The sequence below is a fragment of the Taudactylus pleione genome, unplaced genomic scaffold (assembly GCF_031769625.1).
Source record: "Taudactylus pleione unplaced genomic scaffold, aTauple2 ptg000519l, whole genome shotgun sequence".
NCBI classification, from domain to species: domain Eukaryota; kingdom Metazoa; phylum Chordata; class Amphibia; order Anura; family Myobatrachidae; genus Taudactylus; species Taudactylus pleione.
Window position 1 is genome coordinate 6,440,324 of NW_028284921.1, and position 12,177 is coordinate 6,452,500.

The window sequence follows — 12,177 nt, forward strand, 5'->3', positions numbered from 1 at the left end:
AAGGTACAGTGTGAAATGGGTATTACTGTGCCCGCCTCAGAGCAGCAGCGGCAGTATCCCCTTCCCCCTTCTCCCTCCCACTGACAGCCAGGAGCACACAATGGTCTATGTGCCGGCTCACTGCAGCTCGCATGATTGTCAGCCAGGCATTCCCGACCCCAGCTGGTGCCTATGTGACCAGTGGCGTAAGTTCATCCCAGACGCCTGGAGGCAAGTTATAATTTGGTGCCCCCCACCCCCCCGTCACAGCCGCTGACACTGTAATGTAGCAGTTTGCATGCAGACAGGCTATAGATAGACGAAGGCTGCAGCTGATGGTCTGACATGGAGCTCTCCACTAGTGTATGGTGGCTTCTCAGGAGCCAGGGAGGGGTGCCATGTATTGGGCGGCTGTGACGGTACACTCTGGGTACATAGTTACAGCCCTAAGTGGGGTGAATATGTTGTGGACAATGGAGGAGGTGCCCCTTCAGAGCTGGAGCCTGGTGGCAGGCGCCTCCATTATCTCCCATAGTTCTGCATCTGTACGTGACCACAACACAGAACACACTGTCTATGAGCGGGACATGCCTTCACAAACCCCTACACCAATCTCATGTCAGATGGAGCGGGACTCTGCCTGGCTATGGGGGGGAAACTCCATGTGCTCCACGTTTGAGTACATGCCTAGGGCAGAGCCTGTGTCCAAGGATGCTCACTCCTGCTGGGAAGCTGGATTCTCAGACAGAGGCAGAGCGCAGTATCCCTACCCTCCAACATGACCCTTTCCATCAGGTACAAAATGCTAATTTATGACGCTGTCACCTGTGTTGAACTAGATAATTAATGAGAATGGTGTCACCACAGGCGGCTGAAATCATAAATTAAGAGGGCAGTCCAGGAGTAGAGCATTTTGGACCTGATGGAACAGGTCCTGTTGGAGAGTCTGAATATCCTGTGTATGACTATCATATAGCACTGTACACACTGCTGAAAGGATGGAGGAGCTGCAGGACAGCAGCAGTGGGGTTATGAAAGTACCCGTATTAATACTGCCGCTGCGTGCTGGGGGTAATAGTAATGTACTGTACTGATGTGCTGACCCCTTTCACCTGTTATCTCTCCACAGTGTTACAGCCTGAGCCAGCTGATGGAGTCCAGCTGTGCAGAGAACTCTCCCAGGGACACCCTGGGACAGACCCCCGCACACCTGGCAGCATGTGGGAGACAAGCCTTCTTCCTGCACTGGAAGCTGCAGACCGGAGTTGATATTGACCAGCGGTATGCAGTCAGGAAGCCGGCGGACCTAATCCCGACAGCAGGCTTCCCGACTGCTTTATCCCGGACGAGGGTTAAATGACAGGTGTCTATATCTAGACGCCTGTCATTTTACCGAAGCCGGGAGACCAGCGCCCGGCATCCCGATCGAAGTGATGCCGGGCGCCGAGCGTGGAAAGCTGCGGGGGAAGGGTTAGGGTTAGGGTTCCCGGGGGGGACTTAGGGTTAGGCACCGCCCGGGAGGTTAGGGTTAGGCTAGGGGGAGGGAGGGTTAGGGTTAGGCACCCCCGGGGGGGACTTAGGGTTAGGCACCCCCCCAGGGGACTTAGGGTTAGGCGGCGGGGAAGGGAGGGTTAGGTTTAGGCACTTAGAGGGGGGATTAGGGTTAGGCACTGGGGGGAAGGTTAGGGTTAGGCACCCCTAAGGAGGGTTAGGGGAGGGAATTAGGTTAGTGAATACTTACCTTAGGAATGATCGGGATTTTCACCCATGACGGGCAGCCGCTGTCAGGATTCCAACTGCCGGATGCAACCGGCGGTAAATAATACCTCACCCTGACCAGCGGGTATATATAATCTTCCCTCAGTAACACTGTCTCTAGTTATGTCATTTTCATTTATTTGTACTTTCTTAATAACATAGTTTTTTCCCTTTTGGTGAAAGTATTATTCCATTGGTTTCTCATCTGTTCTTGTATATTTATCATAGTATTTTGTATGACTTGTAACTGACCGATTGGCGCTGCAGTTTTATGGTGCCTTACAATTTAAAACATTTGTTTTACTCATAGCTATCTGCCTCATCATTTCTGATGGCTGCCCTTCCACAGAGCCACCCATTCTCAGACGGATGTACTAAAGGAAAAATGCGGTATATACCCCGTTTTCTGAGTTATTACCGCATTTTCAAATGTACTAAACCCCGGCTGCCCAATTTTCGATGCGGAGGGTAATGCCAGATTTTTCTTGCGTTACCCTATGGAAGCCTATGGGCTTCTTACCGCATTCCGTTTCCCAACGCTTTGTCGCCTCCTTGCCACCCCGCAGTCGCCCAGCACCTCTCACTGCCGTCCCCACTCACCTCAGCGTCCTGTGGGCACCTCCTGGGTCCCCCACCTCCTTCTCCTATTCTTCTTCCGGGTGCTGGGAGAAGGAGGAGGAGCCCGGGACTTCCTGCAGAGGTCACCAGCAGGAAGCTCCCAGGGCTAGGAGGGGGAGAAGACCCACGGATAGCTTCACAAAGGACAGATATCGCAAGAGCTGTACTTTGCGATACTACTGTCAGTACATATGCGATTAGTAATTTAGCGGTGACTGGCGGGATGTACACCGCAAGGTTAATACATCCCGGCCCAAGTGTTACCAGCTCACCTCAAGTACCTTTGCCAGTAAGTTCAGCTGGCAGCGCAGGGTACATACCTGGATCTCCCCACTGCTGATATTTACTGCATATACATTATGAGTAGCACGCTTTCTATACCTTCAGTTGGTGATTTACACTGCTGGCTCCAGGCTTGTGCATGGCTGTTTTGATGGACAAATCCTGCTGCAGATGCAGCCTCACCAGCGCTCTCCTACATCTGCAGCTGGTGAGTTATACTGTAATTATTATGTATCATCACTGCAGCCATTGGATTCACACTGTATTTGGCAGTGACACCTGGATAACAGTGGTACAACAGGATCGGTACCCCTTCATCATCGTATGTGACAAATCAGAGTTGTCACCCCCCTTCCCCATGAGGCCACACACCTTTTTGGGGCACACGTCTTGTGTCCCTATTTGAAAAATGAAGGAGATACAGCTCGGTTTGTACTCCGCACCCAGATGCTGCATAGTCTGCCATGGATTTTTGTCTGAACTTATTGACTCTCAAAGAGGCACTTGTCCCGGATGCTCACTTTCTCCACTCCTTTTTGCCATCACTATTGAAACTTCTTGTCATTGCCATTTGCGCATCCTCGGTCACCAGAATTTCAGTGGGCCCCAATTACTTGAAATTAGCTTTGTTCGCAGATGATATGCCTCATTTTATATCAAATCCTACCACCTACAGTATGTGCATGTGGGCCTAAGAATTGCACACACTTTTAAATATTTTACAAGATTAACCCTACTTAAGATTAAGTTAAGTCTGAACTTCTCCCTTTAACACTGATAACCTAGAGACCCTCACTGCTTCCTGTCATTTCTCAATTTAAATGATCCTCCTCTCAACTGAAAAATTTGGATATTTTTTTTTCCATCTACATTGAGTGATTTATATATGACTAATTTTACCTCTCTTATTCGAACTATGGGCCTGATTCAGACCCACTCGCGAGCGGCTGTCCGCTCGCAAGTGGGTCGATGTTCTGGACTGAGCATGCGCACGACGGAGGGAGCTCCGTCGTGCGCATGCGCCAGACGCGACGAGCGAAGGAAAGTCCTTCGCTCGTTGTGTCCGATCAAAGGGGGCGTGCTGTCAATGTTGATTGACAGCACGCCCCCTTTGGTAAGCGTGCCGGGGGCGTGCCTCCCTGACGGGGGCGTTCCCACGGGAACGCCTCCCGTCAAAAGCCGGCCCACTGACATCACTAGTGATGTCAGTGGGAGTGATTTTGGCTCTGATAGAGCCAAAATCACTCCGGAGCTTGCAGTTGAAAACCTCAACCGCAGGCTCCGGCTCGCAGTTTCGATGGTCGCGATGGTCAAGACCATCGCGGCCATCAAACTGCACACTCGTATAGCCTGTGGGTGGTCACTCACAGCTATACGAGCGTCCAGGAGTACGCTCCTTTTTCATGGAGGCCGGCCCTCATTCAGAGCGTGCGCTCTGCTCAGAGCGTACGGCTCTGAATGAGGGCCTATATCATTTACTTTAGGTAATTGGAATGAAAATCCCTGCCTTTATCTCTACAAGGCCAGGCTGCAGTCATAAAAAGTAATTTTCCAAAATGATCTTATACTGTACTATACAGATGCTCATTGTCAACTGCAGATATTTCTTTGTGTACAAAACTTTTCTATAGATTTCTTTGATCTGGAAACTTTGAGGGATAAATTTGACGTCACAAAAATGTTTCCATGTATTTAACTTCGGCATTATGCATCTACACTGCCTAAAGCATTGAACACCTGAAATGATTCTGACGATTTGCTGACTTCTCTAATATTCTTTATATCCTCTATACCGTATAAAAAAAAGGTATTTATACTCTATGGTCCCCAGACCGTCCTGCTATTTCTTCTACTGAATTAGCTTTACACCAATTAGATTATATTCTTCAAAACCTACTGTCAGTACCAGCAGTCATGTCCTGCCGCCAAAAGGCAAAACGGGGCCACGCCTCCGATTCGAGAAATGGAGGCCGTCGCCACCCCCTCCCCGTCCAGAAATGGCAACAGACTGTCAATCACTGACAGGCTGCGGCCGGACTGCATGCGGGATGGCAGACCCGTGCTGCCCATGCGCAGAGTGGGTCCTGCAAATGCGTCGATTCCTGAACATAAGGAATCTGCGATCTGCACTGCAGAATCAGGCCCTCTAAACTTGGACGGCCATCTTTACCCAGTATTAAAAAGGGTTATAAGGTTTTATGAGTTAATGGGATCACAATATAAAAACCCTGGACTCAGATGCGGTTTAAGAGAGGAGAAAGCCCGTGTGCGGGATCCATAGGATCCGTAAGAGCCTCCTACTCTCTGGCAAAAGCCAGCGTCTACTGAGCTGTCAGTGCTACAGTGCTTGAGTAGGCCTCTGGGAATATGGTGCCCATGTCACATTCCGGGAGACTTCTCTGTTGCACAGTGCCAGGACTCGGAGGGGTAAGTGTAATTATGGGTGCAGGGTGTGCGATGTGGGCCCACCTGGATCCAGTGGCCTCTGTGTCCCGCACACCCTGCACCCATTAATGGCTAGGCTATGCAATCCAAAATCTTTAACATTTTTCAAAATATAGAATAGTTGTCCCCGCACTGCCCTGAAAATGCCGCTTCCTTTCAATCAGGCAGAGGCATAGCGGGGGTTGTGTGCGATCACGCAGGACCCGTTCTGCATATTCCTGATAATCGGGAATCTGCGTTCAGCATTGCACGTTAATCAGCCGCAGAGTGCTGTATGCTTTCTGATTGTAGGACCTACAGTATGCTGTGTCATTTTCTGTACTTACTTGATGTCGTATTTTTTAATGTTGTTTTATTGCTGTTTCCTTTTCACGTGTAAAACCCAATAAATAAATGTTTCTAACAAAAAAATAGTATAGAGAAAGTGTACAAGATAACCAAAATGTGTATTGAAAAAGTATAAACTATTATTATCAGCTGTATGCCTTCATGACATCTTCTATTGTTATACTGTAAATGAGCATATATAAAAAATATTACTTCTTTTGTTTTTCCGGGTTATATATAAAGCTAGAGCTCTCATATTTTTTCTTTGATAATGTACTATATATATATATATAATATATATATATATATATATATTTACAACAGTTGGTTATGAATGATATGATTATAATATACTTCTGACTTATTGGGGTATACATGAACACAATAATTGATGGTAAATCCCTGGTATCATATCAATGAATGACTCCACACTAAATATACTGTATAGAGTCCTTCTTATTTGCAACCTTATAGCGGACATCTAGCCTGAATAAGCCATGTGGTGCGGTATTGCTGGCGTGAGTGAGCCGCCAGGCCCCATTAGACTCTGCTAATACGCCGCGCCTTTTTCACCTCAAAATGTGTCTTAGTCGCAAGGAGCTAGCAGAGTTGCACTGGACCAGGTGTGCCATGAGAGGGTGTTTGGCATGACTGCAACAAGAATGTATGAGAAGTTCTGTATTCCTGGAGTTACTATTAGACTATCTAATACAGCATCGGTCTGCACTGCAATAGTGCAGAACCCACTGGGGAAATGACACGGCAGCCATTTTCCCGGTGTTTGCGCATGCATAAAAGAGAGGTCTCAGAGAATGTGGCACAGTCCACAGCTAAATCATCCCCTCTGTTCTGCAGGGATTTCTGAAACTCAACTGATTTTGGAAGCTATACTGATTTCTGTTCTGTAAGTCAGCCTGCTCCTGGTATACCCCATTACAAACGGTGTGAGAATACGCTGCCTGCACTGTCATTTACTCCTAATTCGCATAGTTATCCATGTTATAGGCGAGTAAAAAAATGAAAGCTGCAGGTGTACGTCAGGGTCCAGTTTTCAACACAGGCAACGCCGGATTCTCCAGCTAGTATAGAATAAAGGGTATCTGTCTTATAGACAGACTGTTTCTATAATAAGTGTCGCTAGGACAATAAGTGCTTTTTTATGTGCAATTTACACACATTCTGGACAGACATAATAATTGGTCTGTTTAATATGAAGCATATCATTCCAGTACTCATTGCACTAGCTCCTCTCTACAGGACAACGTGATGGTTTGTGAATGAGAGGATGTGTATTTTCCAGGGCATGATAATGGCACACACGAGACATCTCAGCCATTCCAATAGCAGTAATGCATGCAGTTATATATGGAATGAAATCACACATCATGTGATCGGAACACTCGGCTTTCAGCACACTTTGAATTGGATTTGGTACCATGACTGCACCATCGAGTAAGATTAGGCTCCAGGTTTTATCCCACATATACCAATGTCAATGAGACCTTTTTGCCCTCTCTCCTCACTTCTCCATGAAGCCAAATCCTTTGGTGGTTTTCAAATATAACACTATATAAAGAGGGAAAAGTTAATAGAAACTGGGAATTTAGTAGAAAAAGAAAAAAGAATATTATGAACTGCCTTTTGCCTGTAGCTTCACCCACAACGAAATTGCTTCTGCCAACTTATTATATCTGGAAGGCTTATGGGGTATCAAAGGAATAGAGGCACGACCAACCGGATGATATCGCATGCAGCGCCGGTGCAGGTAATGAAGGACGGAATGAGGGATCGTCTTTCATTACATCATGCAATGTGTACCTGCAATACGATATGTCTGCCCATCGGACCAACATATCGTCCGGGTAAACATCGGCAAGTATGTACCCAGCATAACTACTATTTTTCAAACACAGCCTGTAAGCTGACAGGAGCTGATTGGTTGATACTTTATCTCCATCCACTTTATCTCTCTCCAAGGCTTAGTACATAGACCCCATTAATCCAAGAGACCTGATATATTAGCATATACAATATAATTAATATGTTAGATAAGTACATGTAGAAGCATACTTGCCTGCCGTCCCAATTCGGCTGCTCCTGGACCCCTGGAAAGAAAGGCAAGCCTCCCTCTGCCCCCCCCCCCTCCCACACACACACCTGCGGTAATAAGAGAATACCCCGCAGCAGGAAGGGGCAGCCAGAAAGTCTGCATCTGTGCGTAGAAGTTAGGACAGATAGTGGATTCTGTACAGTCAATAAAACTTGTGTGACACTAATTTAATAATTATGAGCAAAAAATAAAAAGGAACTGAAACTAAAGTGGGTTACTCACTGAGTTCTCATACAAAATAACCCACATACCAGTGGTAAAATGCATTTAACACGATTTCAGCGAGGAGAGCTAAAACACAGTTGGAAACAATGGGCCTGATTCAGAGCCACTCGTAAGCGGCAGCTCGTTCGCTCCGAGCGATGTTTGCCCTACTGCGCATGCGTACGGATCGTTATACGCATGCGCGAACCAGTCAGTGCGGCCGAAATTCATGTGCTCGCAAAATAGCGAATGCCTGATAATTTGAGTGACAGAATGAGGCGTATGTGGGTGGTAACAAGGGAAGGTGCTTGAAAACGGGGAGTGGAGATCCGATCACAGGCGTGCTTAAAGGTCAAAACGGGCGTTTTAGGGGTGTGCATAATTAAAACAGCAGCGTCATTGACCACGTCACTGGGTTATTTAATAGCCAGAACTGCTTGCAAAATTGTGGTAGCAAAAACCAACCACAAGAATAGCGAGCAGCTCATACCCTGGTCGATGTACTCGATTAATCTAATAAATAGCGGACATGATGTAGGATGCGAGTGGCCAGGGGGCGTAGTTTCCCAAAAAACGACCGCAAGTTTTGTTCTCTCGTTCAGACCTAGAGGCGTGAACAGACCGCAAACAGCGAACGGTTCATTTGAATAGCCACCCCTATTTTCTGGACGAGCGAGCGCTAATTGCGTCCGGCTCTGAATCAGGCCCAATGGCTTGGAAGTCTTTGATTTCAGAAAAAAAATTCCTTTAACGCTGAGTATGTGGAGGGTCTTAGCTTAAGTAGCTACAAAAGCCAGACCTTTCCCCCCCCAAAAAAATATATAAATAAAATAATATACTGTATATAATATACTGTATATACTGTATATATATATATATATATATATATATATATATATAAAGCAAGAACAAATGGAATTGCAGAGCTACAAATATACTGATTGGCCCGCAGTGCAGCTTAAACTACTGGCCCTGAAAACACTTAGCTGATGTGCAACCATACAATTTGCATATGCTCAGTTACGGGACATGCGCAGTGCAAAAAACTGCAAGATTTAGTCGCAAAACTCTGAATCGGCACTTTAGAGTTTGCATGTACCAAATACCAAATACTCCATTCTCATTTTCCCAGGCATCTTCTATGTGGGCACTTTTAAATATTTCTATCTTGAAGTGTCCTCTGGGTGGCAATAGAGTACAGACTGAGGTGTTGCTTAAAATATATACTCTTTATAGTAGTCGGCAACCCGACTGTCAGAATACTGACAGATTGGGGATGTATATATTAGGGTTAGATTAGACTTATGGAGAGGCTTAAGGCCCCCATACACAGTGAGATTCAAAGTTGGTAAGATCAGTTGTACGATTTCCCTTGAAATTCTTCATAAGATGTGGTCAAATGGTGTACGATTGATCATTAAGATCATAGGATAAGATGCATAGAAGTGTATCACATCGTACACGATCAGTTGAGATCTCTCTGCAAAACCATGTTATCTGCGATCCAACTAGACGACGGCGGGGACGCGCATCCGGGTCGCAGAAGACTCAAAATACAACTATATCGCAAACGATTGGTCTGACGAACCTGTAGAGAATGCCAAAATCGTGTTAAAAATCGTCCCGTGTTAGGCCAGCAGTGGGTTGCGGGACGGGATAGTTAGACTGCGGGAGGGGTGGGTTGGGGGGAGGGTTAGGGTAAGGGCTATAATACTTACAGAAGTGTGTCTGGATTCTGACTGTTGGGGTGATGCTGACGGTATTCTGACCGTTGGCATCCTTACCGCCGAGATTTCGTATCTATCATGGTTTAAATCCAAATTTATCTATGATTCTGTGACTAATCCATTCAGGAGCAGCGTGCATACACACCTCTGTCCATAGTACATGGAGTTTTGTTAGCACTCATGGGTCCGCCAGCATTTGACTCCATCTTGATTCACAATGCTGAAAACAAGTTAACTGTGCAGATCACAGGTGAGATACCGGAACACAATCGGCCAGATTAACAATGGGATGGATGGGACTGCAATTTCCGCCTTCTGCATAAAAATAGGTCCATCTTCATGACAGCATGATGGTGACCAGATAACCAGCTTCCACATGGACGGCACAGTGACCAAATATGAAATCACTAGGTCACTCCCACAGCACTGTCTGGTGTGGTCAGTTGTGGTCATCTTTGCATCTACCAACATGACCAGTAATAATCATTTTCAGTCGGCACATGCCACTGGCAGGCAGCGCATGTGCACTGCAAATTGATGGAGACTGCGGACGCGCATGCTGAATACGAAAAGCAATAGGCTTTTATCATTAGACCTCGCGCTTGGGAGGAAACCATCCCTACACTGCAGAAAATTAGGCTGTGGGGACTATCTCAGGTACCATGGGCTGATTCACTACCATACGCAACTGCGATTACGCACACAAACGGCCTATTGTTGCGTACTGTACATGCGTATGCATATCGCAGTGCATGTGCACAAACTAACCATTACGTTCGGGACTGCCATCGCAATGACTACGCAGACCCATTGCAGAGTGATTGACAGGAAGTGCCGTTTATGGGTGGTAACAGGGGGGTAGTTGGGCGAACGCAGGAGTGCTAGTGTGTTTCAACGCCGTTGCAGGGGCGTGTATAAATTATCCACTGCGATGCCCTACGCAACCTGAGGCCTGATAGCGTGTGTGATTGTTAGCAATTCCTGAGTAAGGTCAGGGCTTGTGCAAGTGTGCATGTGGCTGCGATGGTACTCGATTGTACCGATGGTTTAGCAGTCTTGCTAAACATTACGGATGTGTGGTGAGTAAAGTGGGCGTCCTTATGTTATGCTGCGAGGGCACTGCGATTGCAATGGATTAGCATACTATCGCAGCTGAACTGCGTGCGTAATTGCTATTGCATTCGCAGATGCGTACGGTAGTGAATCAGGACCCATGTTACTAAACACAGCTATATGATGGACGTGCCTATTGAGCTTTTCAAGAACAGGGGATTAGGAAATGGGTAACACACACAATTTAAAAAAATATATATAGGTCAGGTGACATTTTTTATTGACACACCTATGTTATGCCAATATTTCTACTTAAAAATGTAGGAAACTGAATCTATATAAAGGGTGCCACAAGCATTTTACTTTACTTTTTCTTTATTCTAAAAACTTCTGTTGTAGCACACCTTGTAGCGGCATAGCTGACACAGGGGTCTATTTACTAAGCAGTGTTAGGAGACAGAGTGAAAAGTGATAAGAAAGTGATAAGGTGCCAGCCAATCAGCTCCCAACTGTCATGTCAGGCTGTGTTTGAAAAATGACAGTTGGGAGCTGATTGGCTTGGCACTTTATCACTTTCTTATCACTTTTCACTCTGTCTCCTAATGGGGGGTATGCACTTAGCGATTTAAACAAGCGATTGCACAATAACAATGTCATTATCGTGCAATCGCTTGTAAATCGTGCACGCATCGGGCATGTCTTGGACGGAAGCGACCCGCGATGTGCATGCCCACGGGTCGCTTCCGACATTGCCCGTACATGCAGGTCAACCTGATGATCTCGTCAGGTTCTGCATGTGCGGGGATGAGGGATGTGCCGGGACTGAATTAGTGAACGTTCAGTCTAGGCACATCACTAGCTATACAAACGACAGCACGATTGCAATGTCGCAATCGTGCTCTCGTTTGTATATCGCTAAGTGGATACCCCCCATAACACTGCTTAGTAAATAGCCCCTCAGTCATCATTTTATTGCTGTGTAAAATAAATTTCATTTTGATTATTAGCAAACTTCCGGTTTAATATACTGGGTGCTGGTGCAATTCCATCGTTTGTACTGGAAATTAAAAAATGTTTCTCAGTAATGTTGTTAGTCACCATTAGGTATAACATAACGAATGTGAAAACGGAATAGTTTGCTAATTCGATATTTTAAATGGAGAATATTAAAATAAAACCAGTACTTTGTATTGACGACTATTGAGCCAGAAAGCCATAACTGCTTGTGTGTGTGTATAGATGAAGCTGAGTGCACAGCTGTTCTCTGATTGAGGGGGAAGACATTAAAGTCTCTCCCGTCACGCAGCAGCCGCCGCTGATTGGCTGAGACGCGCCTCCCTGAACCGGGGAGAACACGCGCATCAGACAGAGGAACAGAGTGGATGACAGGCTGGGAGACTTCCTGCGGATACTTTGTGTGGAGCTCTGATCCCTCCCTGACCACCGTGGCGGCCCACGCCTGACCATGTACAGAGCGGGCAGCATCTGAGCCTTGGCATGGTGAGACCTCCTGTGCTGGGATTAGTGCAGACTACATTCATACTGTATGTTGTATGCTGCTGAGGGATTTGATGTGCTGACTAGGAGAAATGGTCAATGTAAACTGGAAAATCACTATCAAACAATAGAAGCAGCAGACAACCTCTGCTTCCTCAAGATGCAGGCAGTAAAACT

At 46.3% G+C, this 12,177-nt stretch overlaps 1 protein-coding gene across 1 annotated transcript in view; it reads left to right on the plus strand.

The window, feature by feature from the left end:
• Window positions 1-11,832: 11,832 nt before the first annotated feature.
• Window positions 11,833-12,177, plus strand: part of LOC148501414 (phospholipid-transporting ATPase VD-like) — a 56,151-nt gene continuing 55,806 nt past the window's right edge. The window contains exon 1 of the mRNA XM_088450557.1: window positions 11,833-12,003. The gene's annotated coding sequence lies outside the window, so the exon portion shown is untranslated. The remainder of the gene's footprint in view (window positions 12,004-12,177) is intronic.